This window comes from Erinaceus europaeus, chromosome 3 (assembly GCF_950295315.1).
Source record: "Erinaceus europaeus chromosome 3, mEriEur2.1, whole genome shotgun sequence".
Lineage (NCBI taxonomy): Eukaryota > Metazoa > Chordata > Mammalia > Eulipotyphla > Erinaceidae > Erinaceus > Erinaceus europaeus.
The window spans coordinates 8,252,991-8,277,067 of NC_080164.1; the positions used below are offsets into that span (position 1 = coordinate 8,252,991).

Sequence of the window (24,077 nt, forward strand, 5' to 3'; positions counted from 1 at the left end):
ATTAGGCCTGCTGGAATAGTAAAACAATAAACTTGTCCTGATTGTATTAACTACATAAACATTTCATAGAACACTTAGAGAATACATAATAACGCAAGGATAAGTTATCGATAATGTTTTAAAGCAATTTTTGTGGCAGCTGTTCACAATATTTTCTAGAGATAAACTATTCTTTTATTCCTTATTGTTTTGATTTTTTTCTGCTGTTCCAGTGTGAAGATGAGGACTTTACTACAGACATAGTTGCTTACATCACTGAATATTTTCTGAATGTGAAGCTACTTATTTATCTAAACATTTGTAAAGTAGGTAAAGCCCACACTCCCTGTTGATGCATTCTGTTCGTAGGGCTATTTCTTTTCTTTTCTTTCCTTTCCTTTCCTTTCCTTTCCTTTCCTTTCCTTTCCTTTCCTTTCCTTTCCTTTCCTTTCCTTTCCTTTTCTTTTCTTTTCTTTTCTTTTCTTTTCTTTTCTTTTCTTTTCTTTTCTCCCAACCTTCATCCCTTCAGAGGGGAAAGAGGTGACCTATATCGTGGCTGCATGTGGAAACAGGAAGTTTGGTTTCACTTCTTCTAGATTCAATTTCTTTCTTTCTTTCTTTTTAAATGTTTTATTATCTTTATTTATTATTGGATAGAGACAGCTGGAAATTAAGAGGAGAGGGAAGATAGAGAGGGAGAGAGACAGACACCTGTAGCACTTGCTTCATTGCAAATGAAGTCTTCCCTCTGCAGGTGGGGACTTGGGGGGCTCAAACTCTCATCCTTGTGCATTGTAACGTGCACTCAACCAGGTGCGCCACCACCTGGCCGTGATTCAATTTCTCTCTCTCTCTCTCTCTATATATATATATATGTATATATATAAAATATTATATATATGTATTTTTTTCCTTTTGTTGCCCTTGTTGTTTTTCATTGTTGTTGTAGTTATTATTGTTGTTGTTATTGCTGTCATTGTTGTTGGACAGGACAGAGAGAAATGGATAGAAGAGGGGAAGACAGAGAGGGAGAGAGAAAGACACCTGCAGACCTGCTTCCCTCTGCCATGCTGTCAGATTAGCAGGACCCTCTCTGGCCCACTGGGCATGCCTACATTTGTCCATTGTAGTTTGGGAGACTTATAATAACACAATTAACTACTTAACAGTAGCTAGTCCTCAAATTCACGTTCTCTTAATCTAGTGATTTTCAGTGATAGAAGGGTGTTGGGCTTTCATCTACTGGACAGCCGTGCATGGACCTCATGAGTTCTGGAATCAAACTGGAGAGAGACAACTGAGTGACACTGGTTAAAAATCCAGACATAAAGTCATTCCCAAGGCATAATCGAGCCACAGTTAAAGGAGCTGGTATGCGGAGCCCAAAATAACTGTGCAGAGCAGAGACTGCCAATACCACTAGCATTGTGGCTACAGTTACACTTGCTTGCACAAGTCTTAGAGTTCCTGTGACCTTTAAGCTTCACTACTGACATAGCATAGAGTGTAGTTGTGCAGCCAGAATTCTTTATTGCTTTGGGCCAAACAACCTCTGGTCACTGTGAGTGCTACAATCTTCTGCATGTCACTTTTATTTAAATTGCCACCAGTGTTATTACTGGGGCCCAGTGCCTGAATGATCCGGCTATTACTATGAGCAGCCCAAACCCCCTCTTTCTTTTGTAGATACAGACAAAGAGAAATCAACAGACAAGGGGGAGATAAAGGAGATAAAAAGAGAGACCCGGTATATGTACTCTACCAGGTGAAGCAGGTCTGCAGGTGTCTATCTTTCTCTCCCCTTCTCTGTCTTCTCTTCCTCTCCCAGCTTCTCTCTGTTCTATCCAACGACAATGACAAAAATGGAAAAAGACAGTCATCAGGAGCAGTGGATTTGTAATGTAGGCACCGAGCCCCAGTGATAACCTTGGAGGCAAATAAAGAAAAAGAAAAAAAAAAAGAGGGAGTTGGGCAGTAGTGCAGCAGGTTAAGTGCAGGTGGCACAAAGCGCAAGGACCAGCCTAAGGATCCCGGTTTGATTCCCTGGCTCCCCACCAGCAGGGGGAATCGATTCACAAGCATGAAGCAGGTCTGCTGGTGTCTATCTTTCTCTCCCCCTCTCCCTGTCTTCCCCTCCTCTCTCCATTTCTCTCTGTCCTATCCAACAACAATGACATCAGTAATAACTACAACAACAAAACAACAAGGGCAGCAAAAGGGTATAAATAAATATTTAATAAAAATTTTAAAATAAAGAAAAGAAAAAGATTGCTGTAAGCTTGGAGCTCTAGCTTTCTCTTTTTTTATTTATTTTTTATATTTATTTATGGAGAGAGGAGGGGAAGACAGAGAGGGGGAGACAAAGACACCAGCAGACCTGCTTCATCGCCTGTGAAGCGACTCCCCTGCAGGTAGAGAGCCAGGGCTTGAACTGGGATCCTTATGTCGATCCTTGAGCTTTGCGCCACGTGCGTTTAACCCGCTGTACTACCTCCCGAATCCGTAGCTTTCTCTTTTATAAGTCTCTTTACCTACTAAGCAGAAATGCTTAGCTGGACCTGCTTCCTCACTATGGTCCTGCTGGTTCTCTTCTGTCAGAATACCAGGCCTCTCCCAGAATTTGTGCATAGATGCTTCAGTTTGTTTCATCAGGCCAGTTCTGTCCTGCTAGCTACCTGAAGAGAGCATCTACCAGTTCTGCCGGGGACAGTAACACCATTCTGGGAAGTAATTCTCCCCACTCAGTAAATAGAAAACGTAGTTTGGGGGCCAGGTGGTGGAGCACCTTGTTGAGTGCACATGTTACAGTGCTCAAGAACCGGGTTCAAGTCCTGCCTGGCTAGCTTCATGGGCAGGAGAGAGATGACCAGGAACTCATGGCTCAGCTGGGATGCCATGCCATGCCATGCTGGCTTTATTCATCTGCATTTATACTCTCCAGGAAGGAAGTGGTAGGGTGTAAAAACAGAGTGTGACATAGAGAGGGTGGAGCGAAAAAAGAGTGCAAACGAGTGGTGTAAAACAGGGTGTGACTAGGAGAGGGGGTGGAGTGGAAAAAGAGCATGAACCAGTGGGGATTAAACCAATTAAAGTAGTGATTATGTAAATAGACCACAGTGTTAAGCAATACAAGCGAACCTAACGTGATGATCAAAACAGAAGGTCTTATAAGCAGAATTAGAAGCATAGCAACAGAGCCCCTGGTCCCCACTGACAGGGGGAAAGCTTTGTGAGTGGTATAGTTGTATTGCAGGAGTCTCTCTGTTTCTGTCCCTCTCTATCACACCCATTTGCTCTCAATTTCTGGCTGTATCTATCCCATAAATAAAGATAATTTTAAAAAATTAAAAAAAAGAAAACATAGTTTAAGCAGAACAAAAGTGCTCATGGGTTTTTAAATGCTTTCATTTTTTAAAAAAATATTTTTTGATTTTTATTTTTTATTGGATAGAGACAGAGAGAAATTGAGATGGGAGAAGGAGACAGATAGATGACTGATAGGTAGATAAATGATAGATGGATAGATAGATGGATGGATAGATAGATGAATGGGTGGGCCCTAATCAATATGACTGGTGGTCCTTGTGAAAAGATAGATAGATGATAGATAGATGTATAGATAGGTAGATGACAGATGAATAGATAAAAGGATGGATAGATAGATGATAGATAGATAGCAGATGGATGGACAGATAGATGATAGATAAATGGATAGATGTATAGATGATAGATACATAGATGGATAGATAAATAGATGATATAGATGTATGGGTAGATGATAGATGGATATATATATATATACACACACATATATATATATATATATATATATATATATGATGGATAGATAGATCAATGGATAGATAGGATAGATGGGTGGATAGGTAGATAGATAGATGGAACCTGCCACTCCACTTCACCACGTGTGAAGCTTTCCCCATACAAGTGGGGGGCAGGGGCCTGAGACCTGGTCATGGCATGCTGTAGTGTGTGTCCTTAACCTAGTGCACATCACCTGGCCCCAAACGTGCTCACTTTTGTGAGTTCCATCAACTGATCTTTTTTCCACACCTCCATATGTATGTTGAAGTCCTAATCCCAATGTCTCAAAAAGGGAGACGCAGTTTGTATTTGGAAGTCAGGCTTTTAGAGAGCTAATAATTAGTGTAAACTGAAATTATATGGGAGGCCCTAATCCAATGTGACTGGTGGTCTTTGTGATAAGAGGAGAGTAAAGCAAAAGAGATAGAGTAAAGGTCTCTAGACTCCAGGAGAAGTCAGCCCTCACTAAGTCAAGGACAATCCTTAAAAGGAATCAGAACTTCTGACACTTTGATCTTATACTTGCAGTCACCAGAACCATAGGAAAATAAATGTCTAGTGTTTAAACTACCCAGTGTGTGATGTTTTTCTTATGACAATTCTAATAAACTAACAGTGGAATGGAAGCAGAAGGAAGGAGGGAGTGTAGTCTAAAGAACTCTAGTGGAGTCCATCATGTTGAGTAAGTTTGCAGGCTTGAGGGAAGAATGGATTACCCTGAGTGTCAGGGGCTTCCAGAACGTCGTGTCCTTAAGAGCCCTTTCTCAAGAAGTGGGTCAGTTTCTGGCCAGCAGCTCCCAGTGGCAGCTCCTTGTCCTCTGTCTTGCATTTTTCTTGACTTGCATTTCAATCTCTTGCAAACTCACTGTAACCACCTCCCCCTGCAGCCTTTGCAGATCTCCTTCTCCATAGGGATAACCACTGACTCCAGGTGGTGGTGATTTTCTAACTGTGCCACCTACTGACCCTTTCTCAGTAAATTCATGCTTAATCACTTGCTACTCAGTGAAATGCTGAATTGTTCAAATAAACATCACTGGGAAAGCCAAGATCAGCAGTCCAGAACTGTGTGTTCACAGTCATCTCCCCACAAAAAAGGGAGGAAGCTCAGTCTTTCTGGTCCCAGCTCTGCTGTCACTCTCCCTGGCTATCCACTGCCTTCCCACAAACTCATATTCCTGGTTCTGGGATGGGTCAGACGTGTTCTCAGAATTCCCATAGAACTAACACTGTGTTTAATTTCAGCCCATCTCTTACAGAGATATCTTGTGGTGGCTTATTCACACATCTCATTTGCTAGGTTGAAAACGCCTTACTTCAGGGGTTGTGTCTGAATGATCATTGTAGGACTAAGGGTTATCACAGTGCTTGTCAAAGCATAGATGCCAAATAATTGGCATATCAGATAGTGTTTCATCTGAAGGAATAATGACGCTTACCTAGAGTTGTGCAAGGAAAGAGAGAAGGGGGAGGGGGAGAGGGAGGGAGAGGAGTTGGGGGAGGAGGAGGGAAAGAGAGAGAGAGGGGGTGGGATGCCAGGCTAGCGTTGTGGGTGGGAGAGAGGATCCAGGAAATTGTGGCAGCATGGTAATTCAATTCTTTATTGATACGGGAGCCCCAGAGTCGGGTGTGAGCACAGCGGGTTAAGTCATGTAGTGACAAACCACAATGGCCGCCTCCAACTCTGCTTGTCAGCCCTTTTCCGGGTCAGGAAGCAGGAGAGAAAAGAGAGGAAGAGAAGAAGAGATAGAAACCAGGAACAGAAGTGGGTTTTGTGGGATAAAACTGGAAGTGGCAAGTCAGAAATGGCTAGGAAAGGGGCTGGAGAGAGGCAGTAGGCATGCTGGGAAGGTAGAAGCTTCCTTAGCAACTGTTGCAATGGTTTTAACTGGTAGGATTAATGTTAACCTGCAGGCAGGGTGGTCTCGAGGTAGAAAGAAGATAGATCAAAGGGTGGGGATCTTTAAGGCAAAACAATGATTATGTAAATAGGCTATAGTGTCAGCAATGGAGCATGGAGCAGGGGGAGTTGGCTTAATGCCTGACAAGACAGAGAGAGAGAGAGAGAGAGAGAGAGAGACCTGAAACACTGCTACAAAGCTCATGAACCTCTCCTTATAACCCCTGCAGGTGGGGACTGGGGCCTTGAATCTGGATCCTTGAGCATAATAGCATGGGCTCTCAACCAGGTGTGCCACCACTCACCCCCTGGAATGACCATCTTAAATGCAAGGACAATATATAGCTTCTATTTTGAGCAGGCATTTGAATTACTCTGCCCTTGAGTATTCTCCTTTCTGCCCTTCTCTTAATGTTTTTATCATTTCATTCTCTTTGCTCAGAATGTTCTTCTTCTCTCCCCTCCCCAACCCCCACACTGTTCTCTGTGCAAGCACTGTCGGTTGAATCCTGACTGATTGTAATTTAAAAGTTAATTGCTTCAACAGGGGCAACAAAAGTGAAAATAAATAAATAAATAAATAAAATTTTAAAAAAAAGTTAATTGCTCCTAGGTGACCAGGATGCTGCTCTTTTATTTTTTAATCGAATTAATTTATTTATTTAAAAAAGGAGACATTAACAAAACCGTAGGATAGGAGGGGTACAACTCCACACAGTTCGCACCAGCAGATCTCTGTATCCCATCCCCTTCCCTGACAGCTTTCCTATTCTTTATCCCTCTGGGAGTCTGGACCCAGGGTCACTGTGGGATGCAGAAGGTGGAAGGTCTGGCTTCTGTAATTGCTTCCCCACTGAACATGGGTGTTGACTGGTCAATCCATACTCCCAGTCTGCCTGTCTCTTTCCATAGTGGGGTGGGTCTCTGGGGAAGTGAAGCTCCAGGACACATTGGTGGGTGCTGCTTTTGTCCTTCTGCTTTTGAGAGATCACCTGGGCCTTCCTTACTCACCCTTCTCCTTACATAGAACAAAAGGGAATGGCGTGTGTACTTCTTTGGTTTATACCCCACGCCTTGGCCTTGCTGCACTCTACATCATGTCTCAGTGAGGAGTTGCAGTTCAATTCCAGTAGAGTTTGTTTCCTAGCTCACATGTGTTTTGGCAGAATTTATTTCCTTCCGGCTGTAGAACTGGGGATGACTCCTTCAGACTCAGCAGGAAAATCTCTGAAACTTTGTGTCTTCTAAAGACCAGATGTAATTAGGTCAGTTTATCCTTGTACCATCTTCTCCTTTTTTTTTTTAAAGCTTTTAAAAAAATATTTATTTATGGGAGTCAGGCGGTAGCGCAGCGGGTTAAGCGCAGGTGGCGCAAAGCACAAGGACCAGCAGAAGGATCCCGGTTCGAGCCCCCGGCTCCCCACCTGCAGGGGAGTCACTTCACAAGTGGTGAAGCAGGTCTGCAGGTGTCTGTCTTTCTCTCCCCCTCTCTGTCTTCCCCTCCTCTCTCCATTTCTCTCTGTCCTATTCAACAATGACATCAATAATAACTACAACAATAAAAAAAAAACAAGGGCAACAAAAAGAATACATAAAAATTAAAAAATATATTTATTTATTTATTTATTTCCTTTTTGTTGCCCTTGGTGTTTTTATTATTGTTGTAGTTATTATTGTTATTGATGTCATCATTGTTAGATAGGACAGAGAGAAATGGAGAGAAGAGGGAAAGACAGAGGGGGGAGAGAAAGACACCTGAAGACCTGCTTCACTGCCTGTGATGCGACTCCCCAACAGGTGGGGAGCCAGGGGCTCGAACCGGATCCTTATGCCTGTCCTTGCACTTTGCGCCACCTACGCTTAACTCACTGTGCTACTGCCCGACTCCCATACAATCTTCTTCTTGACTAGTTCAGAGTTAATGGGCTAAAGCCCTTAATTACATCTGCCAAAGTTCCTGCACCTTTGCTGTCCATGATATGCAGAATTTCTGCCTAATCTTCCAGAAGAAAGGTTGTATGCAGAGTGTATGCCTGGAGGTGAGAAGCTTGGAGCACCATAGTAGGTTTCTGACCACTTTTGATGGGATGCCTTCAGTTCTTCCCAGCATGGTGTGACTTTAATTATAAATTAAAGATTTAATGGAGAAATATATGCAGTCTGTTGCCTGCCTTTTTTCCTAACCTACATTTTTGACATCCCATAATAAACTAGCCTCCCACCTCCTTTTTTTTTTTTTTTCCCTTCAGGGTTATTGCTGGGGCTCAGTGCCTGCACTACGAATCTACTGATCCTGGAGGCCATTTTTTTCCCATTTTGTTACCCTTGTTTCCTTTATTGCTATTGTTGCCATTGATGTTGTTGTTGGATAGGACAGAGAGAAATTGAGAGAGGAGGGGGAGACAGAGAGGAGGGGAGACAGATAGACTCCTTAGACCAGCTTCACTGCTTGTGAAGTGACTCCCTGCACATTGGGAACTGGGGACTTGAACCAGGATTCTTATGCAAGTCCCTGCGCTTTGCTCCACATGTGCTTAACCTGCTGCTCTACTGCCCCGCTCCCAGCTCCCCCCCTTTTTTGTGAAGCCATTTTTAAATGATTAGTAGTGGGTTACAAGGTTTTGAGATTACAGGATATTGTTCTATTCTACTTGTCACCAACGTTTTGTGACCCCAACCTCCAAAGAATAGCCACCATAGTTCTCACAGAGTCCTGGAAATTTATTGAAGAGAGCCTCCTCCTTCCATTTAATACTTTGGGCTCTCTTATCAAAGATTAGATGTCCATAGGTGTGGGCGTTTAGTTCTGGGCTTTCAATTCTATCCCACTGGTCTGTGTGCCTATTTTTGTTCCAGTACCAGGCTGTTTTGATGATGATGGCTTTATAATATAGTTTGATATCTGGGAGTGTGATGCCTCCATTTCTGTTTCATTTTCTCAAGATGGCTTTGGCAATTCTAGGTATTTTCTGTTTCCAGATAAATTATTGCAGTTTTTGTTCTATTCTCTTAAAGAAGCTTGGTGGAACTTTAATGGGTATCACATTAAATTTGTATATGGCTCTGGGGAGAATATTCATTTTGATGATATTAATTCTTGCAATCCATGAGCATGGGATGTCTTTCCATTTCTTGGTATCAGTTTCTATTTCCTTGAATAGTGACTCATAGTTTTCAGTATACAAGTCTTTCACTTCTTTGGTCAGCTTTACTCCAAGGCATTTTATTGATTTTGCTGCAACAGTGAATGGGAGTAATTTCTGGATGTCTTCTTCAGTTTTAGTGATTGCATAAAGAAATGCCACTGATTTTTGTACATTGATTTTGTAGCCTGACACCTTGATATATTGCCTAATAAGTTCCAGTAGTTTTCTGCTGGATTCTTTAGGTCTTTCTATGTATACTATCATATCATCTGCAAATAGTGAGATCTTGACTTCTTCCCTTCCAATCTGTATTCCTTTGATTTCTTTCTCTTGCCTGATTGCTATGGCAAGAACTTCCAATACTATGTTGAATAGTAATGGTGATAGTGGACAGCTCTGTCTAGTCCCCAGTCTGAGGGGAAATGCTTTCAGCTTCTGTCCATTGAGTATGATGTTGGTTGTAGGTTTGCTATATATGGATCCCACTATCTTGAGGAATTTCCCGTCTATTCCCTTTTTTTTTTTTTGTAGAGTTTTGAGCATGAATGGGTGTTGGATTTTGTCAAAGACTTTCTCTGCATCTATTGAGATAATCGTGTGGTTTTTGGCTTTACTTTTATTGATGTGGTGAATGACATTGATTGACTTATGTATATTGAACCAGCCTTGCATTCCTGGGAGAAATCCCACTTCGTCATGATGAACAATCTTTTTGACATACTGCTGTTTCCGGTTGGCCAAGATCTTGTTTAATATTTTGGCATCAATGTTCATCAGAGATATTGTTTGCTTGTGCTCTTTTCTTTTCTTTTCTTTTTGCAAGTTCATGTTTCAGTTCTCTTGATTCTACATCTGACTGAAACCATCATCTCTTTACTTATTTCACTAAACACAGCCACTTCCACTTCCACCCATTTTACCCCAAAGGACACGACACAAGATCATCTTTTTTGATTGCAGAGTAAAAGTCCATGGAGTATATCTCCCATGATTTTTTCATCCAGCCATCTGTGATGGACATGTAGATTACTTTTAAGCTTTGAGTATTGTAAATACTGTAGCTATTTATCCCACAGAAAGCTAAGCTCCCTTTCCAAAAATACATGCTGATTCTATTTGCACTTGTATTTATTGACCATTTTATCACTTGTCTAATATTTATTCCTTCTCATGTTCAGAGTATCCATGGACATGTAATATTTATCATCTTACCACTGAATGTCAGTGCCTCATGCAGTGCTTGATATATAATCTATGCTTAATAATTACACATTGTATAGATGAATAGTCCTCAGTGAGTCAGCCAAGTGAATGTGCTCTTATTTCTATATGCTCAGTCAGTAGTTAAAATGCTTAGTAGGTCATGTGGTATTTTTCTTTTACTTAGTAGATCATGTGGTATTTTTCTTTTTTATGATTTCTAGGATTTCACCACTCTGGACCAGCCTTTTCAGATATATATATATGGAGAGAGAGAGAGAGGAAGAGAGAAAGAGAGAGTTAGGGGGAGGGGAGGAGGAAGAAACCATGGCACTGAAGCTTTCAATATTGCTGTAGGGTCCAGGTTCAAACCTGGGTTGCAGGGGGCATGGCAGAGTAGACACTTGCCCAGCTTGACTGTTGGGTTGGCCCTGCCATTTTCAGCATTATGTGGTTTGCTTTCTTTTTGAGAATTCAATCATGTTGTATCTTTTCAAAATGCTTTACAGAAAATAGTTCTAATATGTCCATCATGTGCATCAGTTTCTTAGTCACTACAAACTAAAATACTATCTGCAATTTATTTACCATTATTTTGACTGAAATTATTATTTTTTTAATATCTTCATCATGCAGATGGAATGTTCTCCATTCTAAACCTCCATGGATATTAAAATTAGGAGAAATTGTTCAAGTTCTGTAGTTTTTATCTTGAATAAATGTTGCTAAATTTCCATCGAACAAGTTGGCTTAATTTTAGTTTTGGAAAGCCATCCTTTTTTTCCTTATTTAAGTCTTCAGATCCAAATTGACTTTCAGTGGTTTTCCCTTGGTAAGGTTACTTTGTCACGCATCTCTTTACTCATCTGTAAATGTTAAAATACCGTTTTTTTTTTTTAATCTAGTGGTTCGTTATTAATTGTACACATTCTGTGTTTTTATATTCAGGGATGTCCCTTTATGTATGGTGTCAATTTGGTTTCATGTGAAATTACTACCAGTCTCTTTAGTTTGAAGTCTGTGAGGAGGACTTTGAAGTTATACTCCACTAACCATTTCAGCCTGCAGATAGGATAAAGAGGTCCTAAATAAATAAATAAATAAGTCAGTCATGTGTTTTAATATCTCATGACAAGTTAGTTAAGTTGGGGGGATAAATGTAGTATGTCTTAATTTTTCCTATTAAGCCTTGTTTTTTTATATAATACAATAGTATAATATAATAGTATACTACATTTATTTTCACTTACATTATAGAATAGATTGTTTTCCTATTTCTAAAAACTTATTATATGTGTGTGTGTGTGTTTGTGTGTGTATTAGTGAGTTAATATTGATTTACAAAATTATGAGATAACATGGATATAATTCCATGCCATTTCCACCACCAGAGTTCTATGTCCCCATTGCCTCCATTGGAAACTGTAGTCGATCTCCCAGGTCACACTTATGGATTGACTATTATTTCTATAACTATCTATATTCATATATGTTTATCCATTTTCCTATGGATATTTCTGCTTTTCTTCCTTTCTGGAAAAATACCTATACCTATTACTACTTCTGAATGTCCTTCCTTTATTCCTTTCCTCTCTCCAGGTCTTGATGTAATTGGAGTTTAGAACTCTTTGGTCATCTTCCTTTAACACTTCTCCTCTTCTGGGAGTATGGACCCAAATTTAAAAAAAAAATCTTTATTTATTGGCTAGAGACAGACAGACATCAAGAGGGAAGGGAGTGGTAGAGAGGGAGAGAGACAGAGAGACACCTGCAGCACTGCTTCACCACTTGTAAAGCTTTCCCCCTGCAGGTGGGGATGGGGGCTCAAAACCAGGTCCTTGCACATTGTAATACATGCGCTCAACCAAGTGCACTACCACCCAGCCCCCAGCCAGAATTCTTTAGAGGGTTCAGAAGGCGGTAGTTATGGCTTTTGTAGTTGCTTCTCCTCTAGACATGGGTGTTCATAGGTTGATCCATACCTCCAGCCTAATTCTATCTTTCCCTAGTGGGGCAGGGCTCTGGAGAGGTGATTCTGGGACACATTGGTGAGATAATCTGCCCAGGTAAGTGAGGATGAATCATAGTAGCATATGCAGCTTGTTGGCTGAAAGGCAGGAATATATAAAATAGAATAAAATATTTAGTAAACAGGAACCAAGCAGTAGGAATAAAGCAGATGAGAATAGAGATCTTAGTGTGGAAAGAAGCTAGGATGCTTATTTTAGATATTTTCCTAGGGGCTCATAAGACCTCTTATGAGACTCTCCAAGAACTTGCCCTTACTATAAAGCAGAAATAGTATCAAGGAAAACTGGTCCTGTAATGAGTGCAGCCTAGAATGTTCCCAGCTGGGTTCAGGGGCTGCGAACACAGACTGACAGAGACTCAAAGATTACACAGCCTCCCATGCTAAATGTGAATATGTATGAAATATGTATGACTCCTGGACCAGATCAATGGGGTAAACAGTAATTATATTTATAGATTCCTTTGAGTTTGGCAGCTACACTTTGTCCTAATCCAGCTTTAAATCCTCTCCTTGTGATTGAAAAGAGAGTTAACTCTCTTTTCAATCACCAGGTTCCAGATGCCACCAGGATGCTGGCCAGGCTTCCCTGGATTGAAGACCCCACCAATGTGTCCTGGAGCTCAGCTTCCCCAGAGACACACCTTACTAGGGAAAGAGAGAGGCAGACTGGGAGTATGGACCGACCAGTCAACGCCCATGTTCAGCGGGGAAGCAATTACAGAAGCCAGACCTTCTACCTTCTGCAACCCTCAACGACCCTGGGTCCATGCTCCCAGAGGGCTAGAGAATGGGAAAACTACCATGGGAGGGGGTGGGTTATGGGGATTGGGTGGTGGGAATTGTGTGGAGTTGTACCCCTCCTACCTTATGCTTTTGTTCACTAATCCTTTCTTAAATAAAAAATTTAAAAAAATAAAAAAAAAAATAAATCCTCTCCTTAACTCTGACACCATCTTCCCAGACAATATTTTTAGTTCACTCTTTGTTAAGTATCAATCTTGGTGAAAAATTACTGAGGTCATGGACCCCTGTTATGTGTATTTTTATGCAATCTTTATAATTAAAAAGTCAAACAAATATCTCAAAAGTTATAACAGACTCTAGATTATAAAGGATATGTGACCTTAAATTTCCTCTCATACTTTAGCCAGGTTATTTGGAGTGATCAGGTGATGTTAAGAACACCGAGACCATTAGTGTTGGGTTGTGCATCACGGGAGGGAGAAGAGACCAGGAACTCCTGGTGGAGTGGGAACGCAAATCTTTATTCACTCTGACGGTCCAGAGTTGGGTGTGAGCACAGCAGTTTAGGCCACATGGATCTAGCAGAATGGCCACCTCCCAGTATGCCCACAAGCCCTTTTCCAGGTCTTCTCCAGGTCAGGGAGTGGAAGAGAGAGGGGTGAAATTGGAACAACAGCGGGATTTATAGGGTAAAGACAGAAGAGGCAAGTCGGGAATGGGATTGACTAGGAAAGGGGGTGGAGAGAGGCAAAAGGCATGCTGGGAAGGTGGAAGCATCCTTAGCAACTGTTGAGATGGTTTTTACTGAATTAGCAATACCTTGAGGGGATAACATGGTGGTGGGGATCTTTTAGGCAAAACAATGATTATGTAAGCAGAGCAGGGGGGCTGACTTTCAAGCACAGAACATTAGCAGCACAGAACTGAATTTTGCAGCTCCCCACACTGCACAGCTAAAGGTAATTAATCATCATACTAATTATGTGTTAATTTTCCTGGGCTGTACTATATTCTAGATCCTTGTAGACTTCAGAGTTCCTTGGAGTTTAATTCAACAAGCATTTATTTACTGAGTTCCTGTGCTCAGACAGACCCTCCAAACACACAGAATTTTACATTTCTAAGAAAAGCTGATAGAGAATAGGTGAGAAAGTGGTGATCTAGACATAATGAAATGCTTTCTGGAATAAAAGGAAAAGCCAACATCATTAGAGTGATTTCTTTCTTTTTAATAGTATTTTTACTTATTATTGGGTAGAGACAGAGAGAAACTGAGAAGGAAGGGGAGATAGGGAGGAAAACAGAGAAACACCCGGAGCACTACTTCACCACTCATGAAGCTCTCCCCCTGCAGGTGGGGGCCTGGGGCTTGAACCTAAATCCTTGAACACTATAATGTGTGCCTAACCAGGTGAGCCACCGTCTGGTCACTCAAGTGTTTTCTTTCCCTCTTTGTCCTTTCATCTTTCTGAATTTATGATTGACTTGCCATTTCTCTCTTTGCTCTCCACTGTTGTTCTGTCATTACTCCCACTCTCTGCAGGCTCACTGTAGTCTTAAAATATTTACTATAATTGTCCCTTGGAAGAACACGAGGTACCATGCTAACAACATGCCTATTTTTCAAGGAAAGTCCTTTTACAATTGCACGTAAACAAGAATTATTGTTTTAGACAAGCTCACCCAAGGCAAATAATCTCTGGTACTAGTTTCTGGCACAACACTATCGCCAAACATCCATCTTACTCAAAGTTGAGGCTGAAGCACTTTTCTTACCTCATGCTCTTGTCTTCCCTCCTAACTTTGACATCCTCAGTTCTTGCCAAGTATTCTGTAACTGGAGTTGCTTAGGTTACTCGCAGGGTCTGTGATGTCCTCAACTGGGCAAAGATTTATGCTAAGTAAAATATATGCTAAGTAAAGAAGTTTACAATGGGGGATGGTGGTATTAGTATATTTGATTAATTTCTTAAAAAAATTTTTTTTAAATATTTATTTGATAGAGTAACACAAACACACACACATACACACACACACTCTCACACACACACTCACAGAAAGAGAGAGAGATAGAGACATATCAACTGTCATAAATAGTGCCAACTATTGAACCTGAGTTCCCTGAAGTCTGAAACATGAATCCTATGTGATTCCTTGTATGAAACTCCCCAGCCCAGTTAGACGATCTTTCTGTTAATGCAACTACTTAGCAGGCCTGTAATGAGATCAGTTACTCAGTCATGTACCCAATTCGTCATCTGTGAAATGTTATTTCTTTTTATTGTCAGAGAAGAAGGGAGAATGACTGGGATCCCTGGAAAGCAGAGCTAAGTGATAGTTTGATAGTTTAGTATTATTCACCTTACCTTATTGAGAAAGAAAAGTAATAGCTCATTGGGCATGGAGGCTGCTCAGCTGGTAGAGTGCACCTACTGCCATGCACAAGGACCCAGGTCCTAGCCCCTGGCCACCGCTTGGGAGTGCCTGCAGTGGGGAGGCTTCTCAAGTGATGGAATAGTGCTACAATTCTCCTCTCTTTATTTATCTGTCTTCCACCCTCTGTCTAAAAAGAAGAGCAGAGAATAGTGGAGTTATTCAGGCACAGAGCCCTGGCCAACAACTTAGTGGCAAATACTAGTACCCCTACTACTTCTGCTACTTTGAATTCTGCTACAATGACAACTACTACTAATGATAATAATAGGTGTAGTAATAACAACAATAATCTTAGCTCTAGTTAATGTACTGATATGTTCCAGGTACTCTGCTAAGCCTTTGAACATGGATTATCCAGTTAAATAGTCACATTAATACTACAAAGTAATTTTTTTAAATTTATTTATTGGGGAATTAATGTTTTGAATTCAACAGTAAGTACAATAGTTTTTACATGAATAACATTTCCCAGTTTTCCATATAACAATACAACCCCCACTAGGTCCTCTGTCATCCTTTTTGGACCTGTATTCTCCCTACTACTCAACCCAGAGTCTTCTACTTTGGTGTAATACACCAATTCCAGTTCAGCTTCTACTTGTGTTTTCTATTCTGATCTTGTTTTTCAGCTTCTGCCTGAGAGTGAGGTCATCCCGTATTCATCCTTCTGTTTCTGACTTATTTCACTTAACGTGATTTTTTCAAGATTCATCCAAGATCGACTGAAAATGGTGAAATCACCGTGTTTAATAGTTGAGTAGTATTCCATTGTGTATATAGACCACAACTTGCTCAGCCACTCATCTATTGTTGGACACCTGGGTTGCTTCCAAGATTTGGCTAATACAAATGGTGCTGCTAAGAACATATGTGTACACAAATCTTTTTGGATGGGTGTATTGGGTTCCCCAGGAGAGGAATTGCAGGATCGTAGGGTAGGTCCATTTCTAGCCTTCTGAGAGTTCTCCAGAATGTTCTCCACAGAGATTGGACCAAGTTACATTCCCACAGGAGGGTTCATTTGGCCTCACAACCTCTCCAGCATTTGTTGCTACCTTTTCTTATGTATGACATTCTCATAGGAGAGAAGTGTTATCTTATTGTTGACTTGGAGCATTTTGTGTTTCACAGCCTTTTGTATCTCTTTTGTGGTGAATATTCTTTCCATGTTCTCTCCCCATTTTTGGATGGGGTTATTTGTTTTCTTGTGGTTGAGTTTGGCAAGTTCTTTATATATTTTGGTTATTAAATTCTTGTCTAATGTATGGCATGTAAAGATCTTCCCCCATTCTGTGAAGGGTCTCTTGGTTTGGGTAGTGGTTTCTTTTGCTATGCAGAAGCTTTTTAATTTGATGTAGTGGTTTCTTTTGCTTTGCAGAAGCTTTTTAATTTGATAGGTTTATACTTGCCTTAGTCTTTTTGTAATTGGATTCATTTCATTGAAGATGTCTTCAAAATTTATACGGAAAAGAGTTCTGCCAATATTTTCCTGTAAGCATCTGATAGTTTCTGGTATAACATCCAACTCCTTGAGCCACTTGGAATTTACTTTTGTATTTGGTAAAATATAGTGGTTTAGTTTCATTCTTCTCCATGTTTCAAACCATTTTTTCCAACATCATTTGTTGAAGAGACTCTGCTTTCCCCACTTAGTAGTCTGGGCACCTTTGTCAAAGATTAGATGTCCATAGGTGGGGGGGCTTACTTCTGGGCTCTCAATTCTATTCCACTGGTCAGTGTGTCTATTCATGTTCCAGTTCCAAGCAGTTTTGATTACAATGGCCCTATAATACAATTTGAGATCTGACAGTGTGATGCCTCCAGTTCTGTTCTTTCTTCTCAAGATTGTTTTGGAAATTCTAGGTCTTTTCTGGTTCCAGATAAACATTTGTAGCATTTGTTCTATTCTCCTAAAAAATGTGCTTGGGATCTTGATGGGAATAGAATTAAATTTGTATATGGCTCTGGGTAGTATATTCATTTTGATGATGTTAATTCTTCCAACCCATAAACATGGAATATCTTTCCACTTCTTTGTGTCTTTTTCAATTTCCTTGAGTAGTGACTCATAATTTTCAGTATACAAGTCTTTCAGTTCTTTTCTTAAGTTTTTTCCTAGATATTTTATTGTTTTTGTTGCAATAGTAAAAGAAATTGATTTCTGGATTTCATGTTCTTATAACTTAGTGTTTGCATAGAGGAATGCCACTGACTTTTGAATGCTAATTTTGTAGAATGCCACCTTACTGTATTGCCTGATGATTTCCAACAGCTTGCTGCTGGATTCCTTATGTTTTTCTATGTATACTTGTTGGTATGCTTCTAAGACCCCTCTGTTTCATTGGTTTAATCCCCCCTGCTTAACACTGTATTCTATTTACATAACCACTGTTCACTAAGCACTTCCCTGCAGGGCATTGGATTAATCCCCATTGGTTCATGATGTCTTTTTGCTCTGCCCTCTCTCGTAGTACACCCTGGTTTGCACCAGTCACTTTTCGCTCCACCCTCTCTATGTCACATCCTGTTTCCACCCTACTTGGCGAGTATATATATATAAGGACAGGATTGTGATTATAGTTTAGATTAGCTTGGCTTAGATTGTGCTGCGTTCTGCATGAATAAAGAGATACTGCATACCACTCAGCCATGAGTCCCTGGTCGTTTGTCTCCCGCCCACGAAGCTAGCCTGACATATACTAACATGTCATCTGGAAATAGGGAGAGTTTGACTTCTTCTCTTCCAAACTGTATCCCTCTAATTCCTTGCTCCTGCCTGATTACTATGGCAAGAACTTCCAACACTATGTTGAATAGTAGTGGTGATAGTGGGCTGCCCTGTCTAGTATCTGATCTGAGGGAAAATGCTTCCAGATTTTCACTGTTGAGTATGATGTTGGCTGTAAGTTTGCTATATATAGACTCCACTATCTTAAGGGATTTTCCATCTACTCTCATTTTTTGTAGTGTTTTGATCATAAAGGTATTTTGTATTCTGTCAAAGGCTTTCTTTGCGTCTATTGATATGACCATGTGATTTTTGGTCTTGCTTTTAATTATGTGGTGGATCACATTAATTGATTTACATATAATAAACCAACCTTGCATCCCTGGGATAAACCCTACTTGGTCATGATGAACAATCATTTTAATATACTGCTGTATCCAGTTGACTAGAATTCTGTTCAAATTTTAGCATCTATGCTCATAAGAGATATTGGTCTGCAGTTTTCTTTTTTTGGTTGTGTCCCTGTCTGCTTTTGGTATCAGAGTGATGTTGGCTTCATAGAAACTGGGAGTATTCCTGTGTCTTCAGTCTTCTTGAAGAATTTTAAAAGTAGAGGTGGTATTAATTCTTCATTGAAGGTTTTGTAGAATTTACTTGTAAAACCATCTGGTCCAGGACTTTTATTCTTGGAACATTTTTTGGTAACTGTTTCAATTTCATTAGCTGTGATGGGCCTGTTCATATTATCTAGCTCCGCTTTATTTAATTTGGGAAGTTTGTGGGTAACTAGGAACTCGTCCATTTCTTCTACGTTCTCTAGCTTGCTGGCATAGAGTTGTTCATAGAAGCCTCACATGATATGTTGAAGTTCTGTGGTGTCTGTTGTGATATCTTCTGTTTCATTTATGATCCTATTTGGGTCTTCTCCCTTCTTTGTTTTGTGAGTCTGGCTAAAGGTTTGTCAATTTTGTTCACTCTTCTGAATAACCAACATTTACTTTCCTTGATATTTTGTATGATTTTCTCATTTTCAATGTTATTTGTTTCTGCCCTGACTTTAATTATTTCTGTCTTTCTGGTTCCTTTAGGGTTGTTTTTTCTTCTTCTTTTAGGTCTTTAAGGTGTTCAATCAGGTTGTTTATTTGTGCTTTTTCTTGTTTCCTAATGTGTGCTTGTATGGCTATAAACTTCCCTCTCTGTACTGCCTTAGCTGTGTCCCAAATATTTTGATAGCTTGTGTCTTCATTTTCGTTGAACTCTCAAAACATTTTGATTTCTTCCTTGATTTCCTCTTTGACCCAATAGTTGTTAAGTAGTGTATTGTTGAACTTCCACATTTTGGGACTATTACCAATCTTTTTTTGATTGTTAAGTGTTAGTTCAATTCCACTGTGGTCTGAGAAGATGCTTGGGATAATTTCAATGCTCTTGAATTTACTTATCCTGTCTTTGTGGCTTAGCATATGGTCTGTGCTTGAGAAAGACCCACGTGGACTTGAGTAAAATGTTATTACAGTTTCTTGGGGTAAACGACTCTGAAAATGTCCAATAGTTCTAGTTTTTCTATCTCCTCATTTAGCTCCCTCATTTCTTTATTGATTTTTGCCAAGATGATTGGTTAAGTTGAGAGAGTGGGGTGTTGAAGTCCCCTACTATGATTGTGTTGCTGTTAATATATTGCTGTAGCTCTTTCCGTAGATGTTTGATTTATTTAGATGACTTCTCATTAGGTGCATAGATGTTAATATTTGCTAAGTCCTCTTGATTGATCCTCTGAACTTAACTAATGTCCATCCCTAACTTTTTTATTTTTATTTATTTTAAAGTCTATCATGTCAGATATGAGAATAGCTGTTCCTTCCCTTTTTTGTTGGCCATTGGCTTGTATGATAGTTTTCCATCCTTTCACTTTGAGTCTGTGTTTATCTTGTTGAGTTAGGTGGGTTTCCTGTAGACAGCATGTTGTTGGGTTATGTTTTTCTAATCCATCTTCCTACTCTGTGCCTTGTAATAGGTGAATTCAGTCCATTGATATTTACTGATATAAAAGATTGAAGATATTTTAATGCTATTATTATAGATTTTCAGAGTGTTCTGATATATTACATATTTATGGTGGTCAGACTGTTTATAGGAGATCTTTCAGAACTTCTCTCAGGGCAGGCTTGGTGATGGTTGATTCAACTGTTGCATGTCTGAGAAGGTTTTTTTTTTTAAATATTTATTTATTCCCTTTTTTGTTGCCCTTATTGTTTTACTATAATTATTCTTGTTGTTGTCATTGTTGAATAGGACAGAGAGAAATAGAGAAGGGGGAGACAGAGATGGGGAGACAAAGACAGACACCTGAAGACCTGCTTCACCGCTTGTGAAATGACTCCCCTGCAGGTGGGGAGACAGTGGCTTGAATATTATGCTAGTCCTTACACTTTGCTCTATGTGTGCTTAACCCACTGTGTTACTGCCCGACTCCCATCTGAGAAGGTTTTTATGCCTCCATCTAGTCTGAATGACAGTCTAGCAGGATACAGTAGTCTTGGTTTAAAACCTTTCTTATTGAGCACTCAATAGATATCTTGCCATTCTCTTCTGGCCTGTAGTGTTTGTGTGGAGAAGTCTGCTGCTAATCTTATAGGTTTTCCTTTGTAGGTGACTCTTCTTTTTTCTCTTGCAGCCTTCAGGATCCTTTCTTTATCCTTATTCCTTTCCATTCTAAATAGGATGTCTCTTGGTGTTTTTAAGTCTGGGTTAATTCTTTTTGGGACCCTCTGGGCTTCTTGAATCTTTATGTCTTTGATGTTGTCTAGACTAGAGAAGTTTTCAGCTATTATGGCCTGAAGAATACTTTCTTCCTCTCCCTCTCTTTCTTCCTCTGGTAAGCCAATAAAGTGTATATTATTTCTTTTGAAGTCATCCCACAGGTCTCTGTGGTTGTTTTATGTATCTCTTAATCTCTTTTTGAGATCTCTTACTTCTTTTTTAGTTGTCTCTAATTCATCCTCGATCTTGCTAATTCTGTCTTCAGCCTCAATTATTCTATTCTCTCTCCCCTCTACTGTTTTCTGTAGTTTATCTATTTTATTGCCCTGTTCTCATACTGTTTTAGCTTGTTCAGCTAGTTGTGTTCTTAGCTCAGCTATTTCATCTTTCAGCTCTCTAATGTTTAACCTTGAGATTATTAGTGTTTTCTTCCAGGGTCTCATTTGTTGTTTCTGCATTTCTGATGATAATTATTTTGAGATCTTTACTCACTCCTGTGATTATTTCCTTAACTAGTGTTTGTATATTGACCTCATTATTTTGTGCCTCAAACTTTGGGGGGGCTTTGAGCTGGACTCTTGTCTTGGTTCATTTCTCCAGTATTTCTTCTTGTTTACCCATTCTATATAGTATGTTATAAGGTCCCCCTCTCAGTACTTTTCAAATTACTGATCACTCTTGCCTGGATTGACTTGTGTCTAAGTAAGGTACTTGAAAGGTTCACAGTTGTGGAAATTGACAGTTGTTTAAATGTTATTTTATTCCCTGAGTTGGAGTACAGTGGCTTTAAAAGCCTCTTTTGTTCTTTTTCTTCCTTGTAGGTATATAAACTTTAAGTAGGCTTCTTAGCTTAATTCCTCACTCCTGACCAAGAGATAAAGCAGGGTGGGGAGAGATAATACAGTGGTTATGCAAAGAGACTCTCACACCCCAAGGACCCAAAGCTCAGGGTTTAATTCAGCTTCTCTGCCAAGCTAGGCAGCAGTGCTGGGCCCTGTGAGTTTTGTAATAAGTTCGTTTTATGGTCGGTAGGTTCTGAGGCAACTATTCACTATGTTGTCATCAGGAGAACAACATGGAAAGTCTCCCACCACACAGCCCCACTGCTAGACCATCAAGGTGTAGCTCTTCTCCTGAGTTTCCTTGTTATTTCTCTGTCCCTTGATGTCAGTACAGGGCCTCCCCCATGCTGCTCCAGCCTCTGAGGGCAGTAGAAATGGAGACTCACAGTTGTATTTGGTGAGTCTTAGGGGAATCCTCTCCTCCCTTCAGCCATCTTTTTACTGGTGAAACAGATTGGAGGTGGTGTCTCAACTGGTAAACTGCTGGACTGTTACCAGCCACTTAATCTCTCCCTAGGCTCCTCTCTATCCAGGAGCCACAGGTATTTGCACTCATTGGTGATTTGCTGGGTTCCTGAACTCGTTCTGGTCCTGCCTTGTTGAGCTCCCAGATAATCTCCTCAGATATTTTTTTCCCCATGTGATAGAATAGGGAACAGACTAGTGATTTTAAAGTAAACGCCCTATTGTATCATAGAGAGCTATATTTGAATATAGCTCAGTCTTTTCCTAACTTTCAAGCTCCCAATCACTATATTATCTTTAGAATTCTATTTCCACTTGGCTGTGGGGATTCTAAAATATCTTACCTTGTAAGTCTACATTTATGGAGAGATCTGAGTGTGAATCACTGTTATACTCCTCATTAGTAATATAACCTTAGGCAAAACACCTTACCTCTCAGATGCTTAACAGCCTTTTCTGTACAGCATGAGTAAAGGGACACATCTTGGAGTTGATATGGTATCAGTGAAAAGCTGAGCACTATGTCTGGCATTTCTTTTTATCTCTATACTTAAATTTTCTACATGACTGACTTTTATTATCCACATGTTAAATTTTTCAAGTAAAACTCATTAGTTAGTAGTAACATGAACAGTGTAGTTGAGATAAAAGTATCTCTGTCTCTTTCTCTCTCTCTCTCTTTTTTACAAAAACAAGAATTTCTCTAATAGTGGACAGAAAATAGAATCTTACGATGGTGAGTTATCCTGGTAACACAACCAAATCTCATTATTTTATAGTCCTTAACACTGAAGCCAAAAGATATGAAATGGATTTTCCCAAATCACAAATCACACAGCAAACTAGTTGTAAATTAAAGGCCAGGACTTTTTTTTTTCCTGAGTCCATGCCCAGTGCTTTTGCTGAAGAATTCTGCTAAGCTGAAGATGAAGTTTGAGGTCAGAGAGAAGAGAAATTAAGTACATTGTTAAAAAAAGACATTTTATATACACTTTATTTCTATATAAGTCATTATTATTTTACTAAATATTATAGGCAGTAAAAATATTATTGTAGAAAAGAAAGGGGAAGCTAGAGGATCCATGCGGTCCACCTGGATCTGAGACATCGTTCTGCTACTTATTAGCTATGTGCTCTTGAAACTTTCACTATTTCTTTATTGGCAGGACAAGGATAATGAACAGAAGTTTATAGTGGTTAGAAAGATTAAAAGATAATATATGTGTAATATGTATATATGTGATGCTTAAGAAATGCCTAGTATGTTAGTCTACATAAACATATGTATATATTATTGTTCATCATATCATGCCTGATGGCTCTCTGTAGTGGTGGTACCAACATGAAGCCAGTGGAAATAACTTCAGTAACCACCGCAATTACTCCATTCATAAAATTAGTAATGCTTGCTTTCTCGGGAAATCAGTCAATGCCAAAACCAAAATGATACTTTTAAAAAAAAATTAGCCAAGATATCTCATGATCAGAGGGAACTGAGTTAGCAATGTCTCCTCCTAAAACAGAAACAGTATTTAGTGGTGAACAAATGCCTAAAACTTCAGTGATAGGTGCTGATTTTAGCTCCATAAGCATATTTATTGACATCAGAAAGTAATTTATACCCCCCTTGGCTTTTGGTTAAGTCTAAGTATGCACATCATCTAGTTATTCTAGGTGCTGTCAAGGCTTTAAGGATAAAATCATGTTATTAAAACAACATATGAATGACTGAATAAATCTAAAAGTGAATGATCAGGACTCCTGTGTAGCTGTTCTATCCAAAGGACGCTAATGATATAAAAAGAGACAGAACATAGATCTGTGCAGAGTGCCATCAATGTTTAGGAATGACCCTAACTGAACAAGTTAGTTGAATAAAATGATGAAGGCCATTATCAGAAACACTGTGTTTTCTTTCACTTGTGGAACCTTTGCTCTTATCAATGATTTCTCAGTTCATATAGCAAAGAGATAAATACAGTAATCCTTTCCTCTTGATTTCAAGACAAATGATTATCTGGCA

At 39.7% G+C, this 24,077-nt stretch overlaps 1 long non-coding RNA gene across 1 annotated transcript in view; it reads left to right on the forward strand.

The window, feature by feature from the left end:
• The window catches only part of LOC132537433 (uncharacterized), a 144,010-nt gene that overhangs the window by 37,917 nt on the left and 82,016 nt on the right, over positions 1-24,077 (forward strand). The gene's annotated exons all lie outside the window — the stretch shown is intronic.